Source organism: Tursiops truncatus, chromosome 13 (genome assembly GCF_011762595.2).
Source record: "Tursiops truncatus isolate mTurTru1 chromosome 13, mTurTru1.mat.Y, whole genome shotgun sequence".
Lineage (NCBI taxonomy): Eukaryota > Metazoa > Chordata > Mammalia > Artiodactyla > Delphinidae > Tursiops > Tursiops truncatus.
Window position 1 is genome coordinate 4,263,988 of NC_047046.1, and position 16,334 is coordinate 4,280,321.

At 43.3% G+C, this 16,334-nt stretch overlaps 1 long non-coding RNA gene across 1 annotated transcript in view; it reads left to right on the forward strand.

Annotated features, from left to right (window-relative positions):
- Positions 1-16,334, forward strand: part of LOC141276242 (uncharacterized) — a 163,674-nt gene that overhangs the window by 121,050 nt on the left and 26,290 nt on the right. The window contains exon 2 of the long non-coding RNA XR_012325506.1: positions 721-816. This is a non-coding gene — a long non-coding RNA (uncharacterized lncRNA). The remainder of the gene's footprint in view (positions 1-720; positions 817-16,334) is intronic.

Below are 16,334 nucleotides of genomic sequence, written 5' to 3' on the forward strand. Positions count from 1 at the left end.
AAGAGCCGAGCTTGGTAAGCAGCGATAATGAAGACGTATGAAGCTATCCAAACGCTGGATTGCCAGAGAGAGCTCCCTTTCCATAATAACGACAAGGGACGGCACTGACCACGTGGCAAAGATGATGCTGTGATGCTGCCAAGCCCATGAAGCGCATACGTGGACAAAAATAGCCCGAGAAGAATTTGCTCAGTAACATACCATGATCTTTCAGCTGAAATGTCTGCAGCCATCTTTGGGGATCCAAGCAGGATCCCCCGTAGTCTCGAGCTTTTCTTATCCCTCCAGAGCTCTGCGTGTCTGAGCCACCAGCGCCTTGTCACTCCCGGCCCCACACAAATTCCCCCGCCCTCCTCTTCCCACAGACAAAATCAAACCAGTAACTCAAAGCCAGAGGGAAAAGGGGGTCATGGTCTCATCCATCACTACACCTGAGCGGTGAGGTAGTTTGGTTCCTGGACTGGAAAGTGAGAAACATTGGGGCTCTTTCTCTTATCGCCACGTTGGAGCATCTGGAAACATTTGTACCCAGGCTGCTAAGGAACAAAATGAAAGATCAGTTTTTAGAGGTGACATTTGTTGGTGCCTTCTTTTTAAAACCTGTGTCTATTATCTCAAGTTCTGAAACACAGGCATTGAACTCTCTGGAAGGAAAGAAATGCGTGCCTAGAAAACTAGTGTCCAATCATATGGAGATTTGCTTTTCCTCATTTCAGGCAGCTGGGAAACAAGGAGCAGAAGCCCAGCTTCGTGATCTCTGAGCATCTGGATGAAGCAAAGGTCGCCTCCTGTTTCCCAAAAACCTTGCACGGAGCCGTGAGTATCCACGTGGTACGCGTATTTCAGTGACATCTGGAGGGGTGTTCAGTGTTGGATGTAGACCCCAGCACTCACCACAGCAGGGACGGTTCCTTTTTGTCTGAAATTCTGAGCCTCTCCCCTGCGTCCCAAGCTTGTGTGTGCCTCAGGCGTTGGGAGGTCAGAGGGGTTTCTCCCTGTCGTGATGTGCTTGTGAATGGCTGCATTTGAAAAGCAAAAATATATGTGGATGGAATTCAATAGAAGAATGTTGAAATGTACATTTTCATGTTAAAAATGATGATTTACCCTGTGGTGAGAAGAAACATTTATCTTGGAAAATGAAGTCACTTTCCAATTCCATCTACAATCCTGACACAGGCCACACCCTTTCCAGGTGAGAATCCCTGGAATCGGTGCATTTTGTGATGTCCTCATCCAGTACATGTCTTCCCCCCATCAGTTGAAATACTGCACAGTGGGATGTTGAAGGTTTAAAACACATAGCTTTATGGATACCAGGGCGAGAAGGGACGAGGGGTGGGATGAATTGGGACGTTGGGACTGACATTATACACTACTATGTAGGAAATAGATAACTAATGAGAACCTACTGTATAGCACAGGGAACTCTACTCAGTTCTCTGTGGTGACCTAAATGGGAAGGAAATCCAAAGAAGAGGGGATATATTTATACGTATAACTGATTCACTTTGCTCTACAGCAGAAACTAACACCACACTGTAAAGCAAATATACTCTAATAAAAATTAATTTAAAATAAAATGTAGGGCTTCCCTGGTGGTGCAGTGGTTGAGAGTCCGCCTGCCGATGCAGGGGACACGGGTTCGTGCCCCGGTCTGGGAAGATCCCACATGCCGCGGAGCGGCTGGGCCCGTGAGCCGTGGCCGCTGAGCCTGCGCATCCGGAGCCTGTGCTCCGCAACGGGAGAGGCCACAACAGTGAGAGGCCCGCGTACCGCAAAAAATAAATAAATAAAATAAAATAAAATGTATAGCTTTGCATGATATAATATAAAAATATAATTATTCCAAGACATACACCTTTCAGTGTTGCAGTTTACTGCACACAAGCAATTCCGTCATCCACATTTTGCCCTAACTTTTCCACCACCCATTTAATGCGCCACTCTTCTGTACAAGGAATGACATGTATTTCATTCTACAAGGTGATTTTCCCAGAGGAATCATCACTTAGTTTAAAAACCTTTTACCCTGTGTCAACACAGAGATTGAAGGCGGGGATGTGATGAAATTATTGAAGTGGCTGAAATGAAGAAAAAAACATAACCTTCCTGGTTCAGAACTGTGTGAGGGGTGTGTGTGTGTGTGTGTGTGTGTGTGTGTGTGTGTAGGTGTGTGTGTGCACACGTGCTGAAATGAAGAAAAAAACATAACCTTCCTGGTTCAGAACTGTGTGAGGGGTGTGTGTGTGTGTGTGTGTGTGTGTGTGTAGGTGTGCGTGTGCACACGTGCATGCAGAGTAGTTCTAACAGCTACAGCTTACCCTGGAATTCCCAAAATCTGCACATAAAACAGAAAAACACCTTTACAAAAGGGTTAAATAAGAATTATGATAAGAATCTGCAATAGCTGGTTTTCAAATAAAGGTTAAAACTTTTTTAGAATGTACATAGTCTAAAGATGTGGTAACAAGACAAAAAATACATTTTGCTATCTGTGTTGATGTTCTCAATTTCCCAAATATTCTGTCTATATGGCATATGGACCTGTGATAAACATATAAAAAGCATAGAAGAGGAAGCAACGCCACGTCATGGAATGCTGCTCTCAAAGACGTGCCAGTCTCAGCTGTGAGTCTATGCTGCCCCCCGACCTTGTGGGATATTAGAGTTGAAGGATTAGTTACCCATTATCCAAGGTCTCAGGATGTCTGGGAATCACACCTCTTTAGAAAGTTGAAGATAATCCCAGGAAACCACTGTTGTCTTCTAGCCAAAACTCCGTCTCTGTACCCCGAATTGAATCTCAGAGACAGATTTTTGGGTGAAGTAGAAAAGAATGGCTTTATTGCTTTGCCAGGCAAACGGGGCCATGGTGGGCTGATGCCCTCAAAACTGTGTGTTCCCCCCGCCAGGGGGTAATGAGGAGTTTTATAGCAATGGTTCGAGGAGGAGGGCGTGGTCAGCTCATGGATCTTCTTCTGATTGGTTGGTGGGGATGTAATTGGGAGTCGGCATCATCAACCTTCTGGTTCCTATTGGTCTGGGGTCTCCGTGCTTGTGGGCAGCATGCAGTTAACTTCTCCCACCTGATGGGGGTTTCAGTATCTGCAAAACAGCTCAAAGATATTGTTCTGTGCATCCCTTGAGGGGGAGCCAGGACCCTGCCCCAAGGCTGCACTATTGTCTCCTGACTGCTCCTCCCTTGTCTCGGCATCCCCTAATTAGCAACTGTTTGAACGTGCCCTTTGGAACTCAGGGAAGATCTTGGAGGCTGAATGAAGCCTATTTCCTGTAATCAGAAAATGCGGGACACAGAAAGACTTTTGTGCCCAGGAGCCCCACGGGGTCCTGCTTCGTTTCAGACGGCTTGGTGGAAATTTAAGGAGAGAGGTAAACCAGCTTCCGGCTATGCACCCAGGTCTGTGATGGTTACAGGTTTGCCAGGAAAATCACTGCATCTCAGCCACGATGGAGCTGGAGAGGGAGGGAGAACGTTCAAGGTTGAGGAGGAAAGTGTCTGCTTCACGTCGTCCTACAAACAAAAACTCCTGAAGCTGAAATTCAACGTGTAAGAAAATCAACCATTATAATCCCATGGATGTTTTATTTTTAATCACTTTATTATAACCATTTGCAACTTTGTAATTGATATTTATACCAAAACAGTTTACTAATTGACTGCCAAAAGAACACATTTGCTGAACTGGTTTATTAAAGCATTTCATAATTATCTGATTTCACCGGCCAAATAAAGGATTTCTAAAAAGAACAACCTACTTCATTTTTGGTCTTTGATTCAAACTATAATAACAGTGTCTTCTTTATAAAAGTTTTGGATTATTTTAGTGGCAGTAATTTAAAAATTCAAAACTAATACACATCTTGGCACAGGGTATTAAAAGTACATGAATCATTACATTAAAAAATGAATATGGGGGCTTCCCTGGTGGCGCAGTGGCCCACGCACCGCAAAAAAAAAAAATATGTATGCTCAGAGAATGATACAAGTGTAATAAATCTATTTAAAGAATGGTGTTTAGCCATCGTCTTCTGCTTCTGATTGGCTCAGATATTTATGAAACAACGATGGGCAAGCCCTGATGACATTCTTTTTTTTTTTTTTTTTTTTTTTTTTTTGTGGTGCGCGGGTCTCTCACTGTTGTGGCCCCTCCCGTTGTGGAGCACAGGCTCCGGACGTGCAGGCTCAGTGGCCATGGCTCACGGGCCCAGCCGCTCCGCGGCATGTGGGATCTTCCCGGACCGGGGCACGAACCCGCGTCCCCTGCATCGGCAGGCGGACTCTCAACCACTGCGCCACCAGGGAAGCCCCTGATGACGTTCTTGAGTGCCCCAGGAAATCACAGTGGAGACAAAATCTTAATCACCTAAAGACATCAGTCCTTTCAATTAAACATCTATTTGCAAATTAATTCTGGAGAAGAAGGCATCACCACTAAACCAGCTTTGGGTAAAACAGACATTAGAAAACAGTTCAATTGTGGACTAACATTGTACAGTAACTTTTTACTGTTTTATTAAGAATATCTAATATTCAATCTCCAAACTATTATCCTATCAATATTAGCCAGAAAAGATTTTCAGTAGTATAACAGAAAAGATAGAACGTAAGACTCTGGTAATTTTTTTAAATTTATTTTATTGACATAGAGTTGATTTACAGTGTTGTGTTAATTTCTGCTGTACAGCAAAGTGATTCAGTTATACATGTATATTATTTTTCATATTCTTTTCCATGATGGTTTATCACAGGATGTTGAACAGAGTTCCCTGTGCTCTACAGTAGGACCTTGTTGTTTATCCATCCTATAGATGCAAGTTTGCATCTGCTCATCCCAAACTCCCAGTGCATCCCTCCGCCACCCCCCTCCCCCTTGTCAACCACAAGTCTGTGCTCTGTGTCTGTTAAGACTCTCTGGTGATTTTATATTTTGTGCGAAAAATGGAATCTTAAACTTTCAAAAAGTGGGCTCCACTGCCCAAGTCCAAGTACAGCAAAATGGTTCAGCTTCAAGGTTAGACAGTAAAAACATTCAGGGGTTCCCTATCTTTATTCGTAATACACAGATAGTAGAGAGTCATACTGGTGGGAACGTGCTGGTTTCATCTGTGTTGTAACTTAGTTTTTCCTGCATAATGAGGTCACATCACCAGTGTTAGTTTACTGTTTCTAACCACAATCCAGTGGGATGGTACTGGCTCGTGTTATTACTCTCATTTCATTGTTGATGAAGGGCTCAGAGAGGTTAAGAGTTTTGCCTAAATCACCCATCTGACCCATAACCTTGGAGCAACATAAACTCCCCAATTTTTTGAGACCAAATCTTAAGCCTGCCTATGTCTCCACGTGGCCATATTATGAATCGGGTTCCTTAAAGCTGCCTATTTCCTGAAAGTCAGTGGCTTCCTTTGAGTCAGTAACAAGCCTGAACTGTGAAGCTGTCTGAAGGGCGCGGCCAAGTGCAACCGATGTCTTATACTGACAGCTGCATTCAAGATGCTCTGTCTCTTTCTCAAATAAATGGTTTCCCTGACTAGAAAGGCTCAAGACCCCAGGACACAAAGTTGCTACTTTTTCTTCTCTGCGGCAAAGAGAAGCCTCTCTAATCAATCTCTAACTGTGCAGTAAGCCTACTTATATCACCAACGTAAAACACACCCATGACCAGATAGGCGGTGAATCAGTTTTCTATTCCTGCTGTAACAAATTTCCAAAAAGTAGGTGGCCTACATTAACCCCAGTTTATTCCCCTAGAGTTCTGGAAATCACGAGTCTGTCATGGGTCTCACTGGGCTAAAATCAAGGTGTCAGCAGGCTGCGTTCCTTTGTGATGTCTGTAGAGGACAATCTGTTTGTTTGCTGGTTCCAGTACCCAGAGGCCCCCGCATTCCTCCACAGAAGCCACTTCCTCCATATTTTAAAGCCAGCAACGTCTCATCTCTACAGCTGGACCCGCCATCACATGTCTTGCTTTGACTCTCCACTTCTGCCTCCGGGTTCTGATTTTAAGGGCCCTTGTGACTAGGCTGGGCTCCCCTGGATAATCCAGGGTACTCTCCTGACTTTAACATCAGCTTATTTGCAACTTTAATCCCATCTGCAACCTTAATTCCCCTTTGCCATGTAAAGTAACATAGTCACCGGTTCTGCGAGTTGGGACGTGGGCGTCTTTGGGGGCTATTATTCTGCCTACCAAGGAGGGAACTAAAACTTTGGATGAGTCATCTCACTTGGCTGAGATAGCAGTGGATGCTGTGCACTTGACCTAGGCCCCCAGCCCCCCTTCTGTCATCCAATAAACAGGCTCTGCCTACTGAGAGGAGTGGGCACAGGGCAGACCAATCATCGCGTCCACCCCCCTAGCCACCGTGTTTGGCGGAAGTGTTACCAAAAGTGGGGTCTGGCTGCTCACCACTCAAACGCCAATACTCGAGAGGCAAGCTTGGTGGAAAGGAAAGTTTGCTTTATCCTGGAGGCTGGCAACTGGGGGAGAGGATGGACCCGCCTCCAAAGGCTGACTTCCCCCTCTGACAATCAGTGGGCAAGAGCTTTTAAAGGGGAGTTTCAGGGGTGCACAGGCAGAGGAGGGGCTCCGTGCAGAACCAGCACAGGCAGCTCCGACAGGCATCGTGAAGGTGGTCATGGGGTGGTCTGATCAGCACCACCTTGATCGTTTTGAGAACAGTTAATTTTTAGCTCCAGGGTCCATTTGAGGCCAGTTCTCGGAATTGTGGCAGCTTATGTCATGGCTACAGCCTGGTCATCGTGTAGTTCACTTCTCCACCTGATGGGGGTTTCAGCATCGATAAGACGGCTCCCAGGACACGGCTCAGAATATGATCTCTAGCCGTTGAGCAGGAACTAAAGGGCCCTGGCTTTGCTTAGTGACTAAACTATTATTACTTGGTCTTGTTGGACTGTTTACCTTGCCTTCTGCTTTTTCTAACTTCTCTGATTAAACATATTCTTTGACTAAAGTTTTTCTACAGACGAAAGGCGGGCGGAAGTCATGAGGGGGAAGGACCGTAGGGTCCTGCTCTGTTTCAGAAGGATGGGCAGGGGACCCATGCTGGCTCACTCACTGTCCTTCTCTAGGATTTTCCAACCTGAAGCTGATAGAAATGACCCCCTTGCCCCCCACCCCCCGAACCCTGACGGTTCTGCTACTATTTGAGCAAAGGGCTTCATTCAGTCACATTTTCCTTAGGTTAGAAAGGGCATGTTTGCGGCACAGAGAATGAAACCAGTTTGTAGAAACGAGGAAGGGAAGAAAGACAAGAGGGAGAGATGAGAAGAACAATTTCTAGTGGTGTTTTAAGTCCCAGAATCTGAGGGAGTGTTATCAAGGCCAGCTCACCTCCACATAGAACAACTTTATGAGGCAAGAAATTACCCAGTTTTGCTTAACTTGACCTAGTCTAAGCTTTCCTCCTTTGCTACCAGAGTCCTGAGAAACCCAGACAGAATGCCAAGATTATTTCTTGAGGAACATCAGGGTTCCTAGAAAAAGTTGGAGAAATGCTGGCCTGTGGCGTGAAGGCAAAACAGGTCTCAGTAGGGGATTCTGTGATCTTCTAAGAGGGGGAGACATGAAATCCTTCCCACTCACAATCTTGAGGAAAAACTTAGGTAAAAGAAGCAAATATTATTTTCCATCTGGGTTTTGGAAATCAAGGTCAGAGGCAAAGCACTGGAAAGAAAGACATTTAAACCAGACCTAAGTGGGGTCACTAGTTAATCTCAATCCATGAACGCACAAAGAAGCCTCTGCTTCCCTGGAGAGTACAGTTACTAAGAGATTGATGAGTTGAGATGCTCAGAGTGTGAGTTCCGGACCACAAGTTCACGGTTTCAAATCCCAGCCTTTCCTGGAATAGGACAGCAGTGCACCTCAACTTCCTGCGCCTCCGTTTCCACACCTGAGAAATGGTCATAATGCCAGAGCCTCAATTGAGGAGATTATCGGGAAGATTAACTGAGCGAATTCATGCAAAACGCTGCTTAGAACAACCGAGTTAGAGCTGACACATTTTCAGAGCTCGGTAATGCATTTGTTTTATCATCCTTATCACCTAAGCATCCCCAATGACTGGACTGATCACGAAGCATGTGTCTGTTCTCTTCTATCCTTTTTATTGTTATTATTTTTTATTTATTTTTTGCGGTACGCAGGCCTCTCACTGCTGTGGCCTCTCCCGTTGCGGAGCACAGGCTCCAGACGCGCAGGCTCAGCGGCCATGGCTTATGGGCCCAGCCGCTCCGCGGCATGTGGGATCTTCCCGGACCGGGGCACGAACCCGTGTCCCCTGCATCGGCAGGCAGACTCTCAACCACTGCGCCACCAGGGAAGCCCTTGACACAAGTTTCTTTACCGCTCACCCACTCTCTGTTTACCCGAAAGGTAGATACATTCATGCCGTCACTTAAGCTTTTCTCCTGCCTTAAAATTAGATATTCAGCCCCAGCAATCATTGTCTCCATACCTCTCATCTCACTCACCTGCTGGGGAATCCACTGACGCAAAACTGTTTGATTTCTTGAGCCAATACCTATTTGTAAAGCCAACGCAAAAACAACAACAAAAAACCACTAATCACATATTTCTTTACGGGATTTGGGGAAGTTTTCTTTTTCTTTTCTTTTTTCCCCTCCAGTGTGTTGACATGAACCTACCTGTCTTTAATAGACTCCCTGAAATAATAGCTAAGGAAATACTGTGAGCAAAGTGAATTGCTGTTACTGGAAAAAAAATTTATGACAAAATTAGGAAACAAGAAGTCACAAATGCACTTCAAAGCAATGAGCAAACTCTGCTGTATGAGCAGCGGTGCTGTATTGTAGTTTACAGCCAAGGTGATCGTGTGCCACACCAGCCTTCAGGTCAAAGGAGCATCGGGGACCAGGCTTGGGTGCATTTCTTTTTTTTTTTTAATTTCTTTTTCAACTGAAGTATATTTGATGTACAATATTATATGTTACAGGCGTGCAATATAGTGATTCACAATTTTTAATGGTTATCCTCTATTTATAGTCATTATAAAATATTGACTCTATCTCCCATGTTGTACAATATATCCTTGTAATTTATTCTATACATAATAGTTTGTACCTCTTAAACCCCACTTCCCTCTCCCCACTGGTAACCCCTAGTTTGTTCTCTCTATTTGTGAGCCTGTTTCTTTTTTGTTATATTCACTAGTTTGTTGTCTTTTTTTAGATCCCACATATAAGTGATATAGTATTTGTTTGTCTCTGTCTGACTTATTTCACTTAGCATAATATCTTCCAAGTCCATCCATGTTTTTGCAAATGGCAAACTTTCATTCTTTTTTGTGGCTGAGTAATACTCCATTGTATGTATGTATGCGTGCGTGTGTGTGTGTGTTTGTGTGTGTGTATAAAACATCTTCTTTATCTGTTCATCTGTGGCTGGATGCTTCCATGACTTGGCTATTGTAAATAGTGCTGCTGTGAACATTAGGGTGCATGTATCTTTTTGAGTCAGAGTTTTGTTTTGTTTTGTTCTTTCAGATAAGAATGGGATCGCTGGGTTATATGGTAGTTTTATTTTTAGTTTTTTGAGAAATTTCCATACTGTTTTCCACATTGGCTGCACCAATTCACATTCCCATCGACAGTGTACGAGGGATTTGGGTGTGTTTCTTGCCCTCGCCTGGTGGCAGATGGTTTTTGCTTTGTGCTGGAGTCGGCTGCTCCAGGTGCTACTTCTTCATTCTTAAGCCTTGGTACCTGAACCACCAAGCGGTCTCCCAGGCGCCCTGCCGGGTCCCCAGTCTTTTTCATGAGCACCAGAAGGAGACCTGTGAGAAAGAGATGGTCAGTACATGCAAACTTCCCTTGTATCTGGGGCTCCAAGGACTTCTTAGGTGTGACGTTATTCCACAGTTGGCCTTTAAGAATCAAGACTTCTCTTGTCTACTTAGAAGCTTTCCCATCAACCTTTCCTCTGTGCTCTGACTGATTGTGGAGTCTGCAGTGATGGCGTCCAATTACCTCATATGGCAGAAGTGTGGGGATACGTGGTTCCATTGGGTTCAGCAGCTCTGTGATGTCACTTCCTGCCTTTGCATTCTGCCATTTTCAGAAAATGTCTTTGTGATACAGAGCTTGTTGTCTTGTGGTTGTAAGCTCCTGCTACAGTCCTATGATACTGATCTCAGCAGATGGATAAAGGGCTCTTTGTGACCAAGGCTCTTCCTGTCCAGGAAGAAGATATTTCCCAGAAGCCTCCCAGAGCTTCCCCTTGTGTTTCATGGGCTAGAAGTAGATTGCATGCCAATCTCCAGACCCATGGAGAAAGGAATGATTAGGACCAGTTACATGTATAGATCCAAGAACCTCAGTGAACCAAACAAGATAAACTTAAAGAAAACCACACCCAGACATATCATAATGAAAATGCTGAACACCAGAGATAAACTTTTTAAATCTTGAAAGTAGCTAGGGAAAAATCACATTCCATACTGGAGGTGGGGGAAGGGTGAAGGGGGATTTTAATTATTGTAGCTTTCTTATCAGAAACTATGGAGTCCATATACGTATAACTGAATCACTTTTCTGTATACCTGAAACTAACACAACATTGTAAATTAACTATCTTTCAATTAAAAATTAGAAAAAAAAACCCAGAAACTATGGAGTCTAGAAGACATTGGAATTATGTTTTTTGAAATACATGTTATTTTATTAAAAAAAAAAAATCTGAGGATTGGACCAGGGAGGGATGCTTCCTTCCTTGTGAACAAGATTCTCTACCTACAACTAAGCAAAATCAGAATTTGGTGGGCAAGAGAGAAGTGGAGTAAAATAATATAAAAACAGGCACATGTATACCTACAAAGGTCAAGAGACAGAACATTACAGATACGTGGAAAACTCCCATGTGCCCTTTCTAACCTCAATTCCCACTCTCCTCTCCCAAGCAGTCAGTGATGACTGCCACAACACAGCTAAGATTTTATTAGGAATTTAAAACAGAATCTATGTTAGAGGTAACAAAGAGCTATTTCCCGAGCTTCAGGTTCACCAAAGTTATTCTTGGTCCAGCTGCTGATTCTGAAAATCTCTCAGGTAAGATGAACCAAAAGAAAGTCCATTCACCTCAGCTTGACCCCTTTCTTGGGTGTAGGAATCTTCAGTCCCTCTTTGGAAATTTCCAGCATGGAGTAGATAGTGAGACTAAAGTTATGGGTTTTACACTCTGTTCTTTTTTCTTTTTTCCCAGTCTTTTTTCTCTCTGTGTTTCATCTCGAATTACTTTTACTGCCATGTCTTCAAGTTCACTGGTCTTTGCTATTCTGTATTATCTGTTCTGCTGTTAATCCCACCCAGTGTCATTTTCATTCCTGTTGATGTCGTATTCATCTCTGACAGTTCAACTTGATTTTTTTTTTTTTTTTTTGCGTTATGTGGGCCTCTCACTGTTGTGGCCTCTCCCATTGTGGGGCACAGGCTCCGGACGCGCAGGCTCAGCGGCCATGGCTCACGGGCCCAGCCGCTCCGCAGCATGTGGGATCTTCCCGGACCGGGGCATGAACCCGTGTCCCCTGCATCGGCAGGCGGACTCTCAACCACTGTGCCACCAGGGAAGCCCCAACTTGATTCTTTTTTACATTTTTCATGCCTCTACTCAATCCTTACCTTAAACATATGGACTATATTAATAATGTTTTACTATCTTAGTCTACTAATCCTACATCCATTTGCATTCTTTTTTGACAGACACTGAAATTTACATATATTAGAATAGATTGTTTCTGTAATTATTCTTGAGTTGTGTCATGAGACACTTCAGCTTATTCAAAACAATGTTATGCTTGCTTTTCAGCTTTCTTAGTCAGGACCCAATTATCCTTTAGTCTCTACTCTTGTTCTGCATTTTCCCATAATGTGAGGTTTTTACCTCACATCTATGCACTGTTCAGGACTTTGCTGAAAGTTGGAAGAGGACCCCCTGCAGATCCCTGGGGAGTTCTCTCCTCCTGTACTCTGTTCTATGAGCTCTAGCTTCTTTCTACTCCTCAGACCTCTATCTCTAATTCCTCAGCTCTGGAAACTACCAGGCTCTGCCTGGAGTGCCCTCTCTGTGCTGGGAACACAGCAACAAGGTAGGGCCATCACAGGACCCAATTAATTTGCATCCCTATATCAGAGATCTAAACCCTGTGTTGCCTTGTCACCAATGTCTGAAAACCATTGTTTCCTGTATTTTTCCCACTTTTTCATTGTTTCAGGTAGGAGGTCTGATCCGGTTCCTGTTATTGCATCTTGGCCAGAAATGGACCTATCCCATTGCTCTTATAGTTATAGCATTTTATCCCTGGATTTGGACATTAAAACACCATCAACACCTGTTAGCTTAGGAAAGGATCCAAGCACTTCTTATGCATCAAATGATATCCTCCAAAGGGATTCAGACCTGTTTGCCTGGTTAAAACCCAGCATATGGTACCATGAAGCTTCTTGCATCACTCCTATTGCTGTAAACATTAAACATGTTTATAGAAACACTTCTAATTACGTGCTGTTTGCACATGTGCTGAAACCACAATCCTAGGGTTCAGAGTTTGCACATAAATTTATCACAGGAAAAAGAGAGAAAGATCTGCAGGTTTCGTGTTGTCACACTTCTACCGAAGAGAGGCTTTTAAGGGAGCAGGTCAGAAACACCTGACAAAGAGCCATAGTAAACCTGACTGCAGCCAGGAAGAAGTTGGTCGCCCAACTATTTTTCTCTGAGCACCCCAAGAATCATCGTCTCATAGAACCCAGGATTTCCCAGCATAGTATTTCCACAACTTGCAATTATAAACTTAGTTTTGCTTTTATAAATCAGTTCTCAGTGTCAACGATTATGTCTATGAAGACTCAATCCTATAGCTTTCAATACCAGCATTGTGGCAATCCCTCAGATGCCATCTTCTCCCATTATCTGTGCACCTATCCTGGGTAAGACAGAGCCCAGGGCATCCACTCACAGATTTGAGTTTGGACACATAACTCAAGTCTAAAGAATCACGGTATTCTAGTCCCTGATTGATGGGTTCAGGTGTGATCGTGTGACCTGAGTCAGATTAACGACATTTAAGTCCTATGATTTGGGCTGGAACTATTTTGGAGAAAAACAAATAAGCAGTTATCTTTCAATAAGGCTTTTCTAAACTATAAGGATACAGGTTGGGAGGTGCTAGGAGCCTTTCAAGGTTAAAGATCTTGCTTGAATTCCAAATGAAGGAAGTCATCTTCAAGGGGTGGAGACAGTCATATTCTTGGGAACAATGTCTGAGATGCTGGATCAAGCTGTGTCTGAAGCCCTTATCTCTGGAATGTCAGCTGTGTGAGCTGCCTTGTATAAGTCGGTCTGAATGAAATTTTCTGCCATTTGCTACTGAAAGTATCCAGCCTAGTGAAAGCTATGTGAAAGCACCATGCTAGGTATCAGGAAATAGAAAAATGTAAACATTGATTTTTTTTCCAAATAAAAGTCTCCATCCAAGAGAACCTATATTAATGATCATTAACGACGATTCAAGTTAATGACTGATTCATGGGGCATTTGATAGAAAACTCATAAGTTTCTTGCCTCAGTGGTGGGGAATAATTATCCCATGATCTGTGCTTCCTTATCTATACTAGGGATTATAATATTCAATGACCTAAAAACTCAGGGCAATCTTAAACGTTTCAATTTTACTTCCAAGGGGTATATCCCAGGTAATGATGCTTGTCTATTTTCATGAAAGGAAAGGACTCTTAACTTCTCTGTCTCCACAGAATAGCACTGTTCTCTCAAATGCTGTCAATTATACACACTTCCCTGAAAAATAATCACACCTGGGATTCAGAGGTCAAAAAGAACTGCCGGTTGGAGAAACCTGTTTTGTAACATCCTCTCAGTGCCATACAGAGGGAAACGATTACTAAACTGTATTTAATAATAGGAATATTAACTCTGCTAAACTCCTGGGGAAAAGGAAACTGTTTATGGTTACACGAGGGCAGGTCACCAAATGCAGCTCAGCAATTCCCTGTCCATTAATTCTGCCACATCCTAGAGAAATGGAAATAAAAATAAACAAATGGGACCTAATGAAACTTCAAAGCTTTTGCACAACGAAGGAAACCATAAACAAGACCAAAAGACAACCCTCAGAATGGGAGAAAATATTTGCAAATGAAGCAACTGACAAAGGATTAATCTCCAGAATTTACAAGCAGCTCATGGAGCTCGGTAACAAAAAAACATACAACCCAATCCAAAAATGGGCAGAAGACCTAAATAGACATTTCTCCAAAGAAGATATACAGGTGGCCAACAAACACATGAAAGGATGCTCAACATCATTAATCATTAGAGAAATGCAAATCAAAACTACAATGAGATATCATCTCACACCAGTCAGAATGGCCATCATTTAAAAATCTAGAAACAATAAATTCTGGAGAGGGTGTGGAGAAAAGGGAACCCTCTTGCACTGTTGGTGGGAATGTAAATTGATACAGCCACTATGGAGAACAGTATGGAGGTTCCTTAAAAAACTACAAATAGAACTACCATACGACCCAGCAATCCCACTACTAGGCATGTACCCTGAGAAAACCATAATTCAAAAGAGTCATGTACCAAAATGTTCACTGCAGCTCTATTTACAATAGCCAGGACATGGAAGCAACCTAAGTGTCCATCAACAGATGAATGGATAAAGAAGATGTGGCACATATATACAATGGAATATTAGCCATAAAAAGAAACGAAGTTATTTGTGGTGAGTGGATGGACCTAGAGTCTGTCATACAGAGTGAAGTAAGTCAGAAAGAGAAAGATAAATACCGTATGCTAACACATATATATGGAATCTAAGAAAAAAAAAAGGTCATGAAGAACCTAGGGTAAGATGGGAATAAAGACACAGAACTACTAGAGCATGGACTTGAGGACATGGGGAGGGGGAAGGGTAAGCTGTGACAAAGCGAGAGAGTGGCATGGACATATATACACTACCAAACGTAAAATAGATAGCTAGTGGGAAGCAGCCGCATAGCACAGGGAGATCAGCTCGGTGCTTTGTGACCACCTAGAGGGGTGGGATAGGGAGGGTGGGAGTGAGGGAGACGCAAGAGGGAGGGGATATGGGAACATGGGTATATGTATAACTGATGCACTTTGTTATAAAGCAGAAACTAGCACACCATTGTAAAGCAATTATACTCCAATAAAGATGTTAAAAATACATATATAAATGAGATACTTTTATAAGGCAAGGTTTGAGGCTCACAGACATGAACGCCTCTAAATTCCATTTGGCAAGGGAGGGGCAGACAAGCAGATATAGATATCTGATCTAAGCTTATCTGGCTACCAGAAAGGAAGAAAAAAATCCATGCCCTCACTTAATACTTTAATTTAAGGAGCTGGTTTGTGCATTGAGAAGGCATGTGGACTGTGACCAAAGAAAAGAAATGAAGATACCGTGTCGAGTAATTTAGACTGTGTGACGTTCTGGAATCTCACAGACTCCCTTAGTGAACATAATCTCTGTTTTCATTTGTGAAGATGGAAATTGGAAATGGATTTCACCAGTGCTGCTAAAAGTGTTGTGTTATGAACTCCACAGAGAGGAAGCAGGCGGGTGACATTATTTCAGGAGAAGGGGCAACGTCCACATTTAGATGAGTGTGGGCAGGTCAGAGAAACACTGTCCCCCAATTTACCCTGATTTCCTTCAGCCTCAAGGACTTGGTCACCATGGACCCAGCTCCAAAACTGGGGTTTGGGGTCCAGATCCCCAATCAATCAGAGCCTGGAATTATTCTGGCCCTTTGTGATTGGTTCAAGAACAGCGTGTGACTCCATTTATCCAATCAGAATGGGTTTCTTATTGTAACAGAGAAGAGAAAAACTGATCCATATGGGATCTATTCCTTTAGGTCTAACCCTTGTGTCCTCTTGCCTGTGCTGAGTCATGCTGGCTCTGCACCTTTTGCAAAAGAATGTTGCCTAGAGCCTGAAATATACAGGATGACCCACTCTCAAGGCTCTGCCTCCCAGGCTTGACTGGTAAAAGTATAGCACTTTCCATTCATATAGAGACAAAAAGTTGCAGAACAGAGAATAACGCTTGTCTTGTTGGAGATTTACAAGAACGTCTATCTTGACCTGACCTACATGGACAGCTGCAAGAACAAAGGATTATCACATCCCCTCCAGGTCTGGCTGGCACCGGAAGTTAGCAACAACCAGCCACACCCCGTTCCCTTTTAGTATAAAAGAAGCCTGAATTCTAAGTCATTG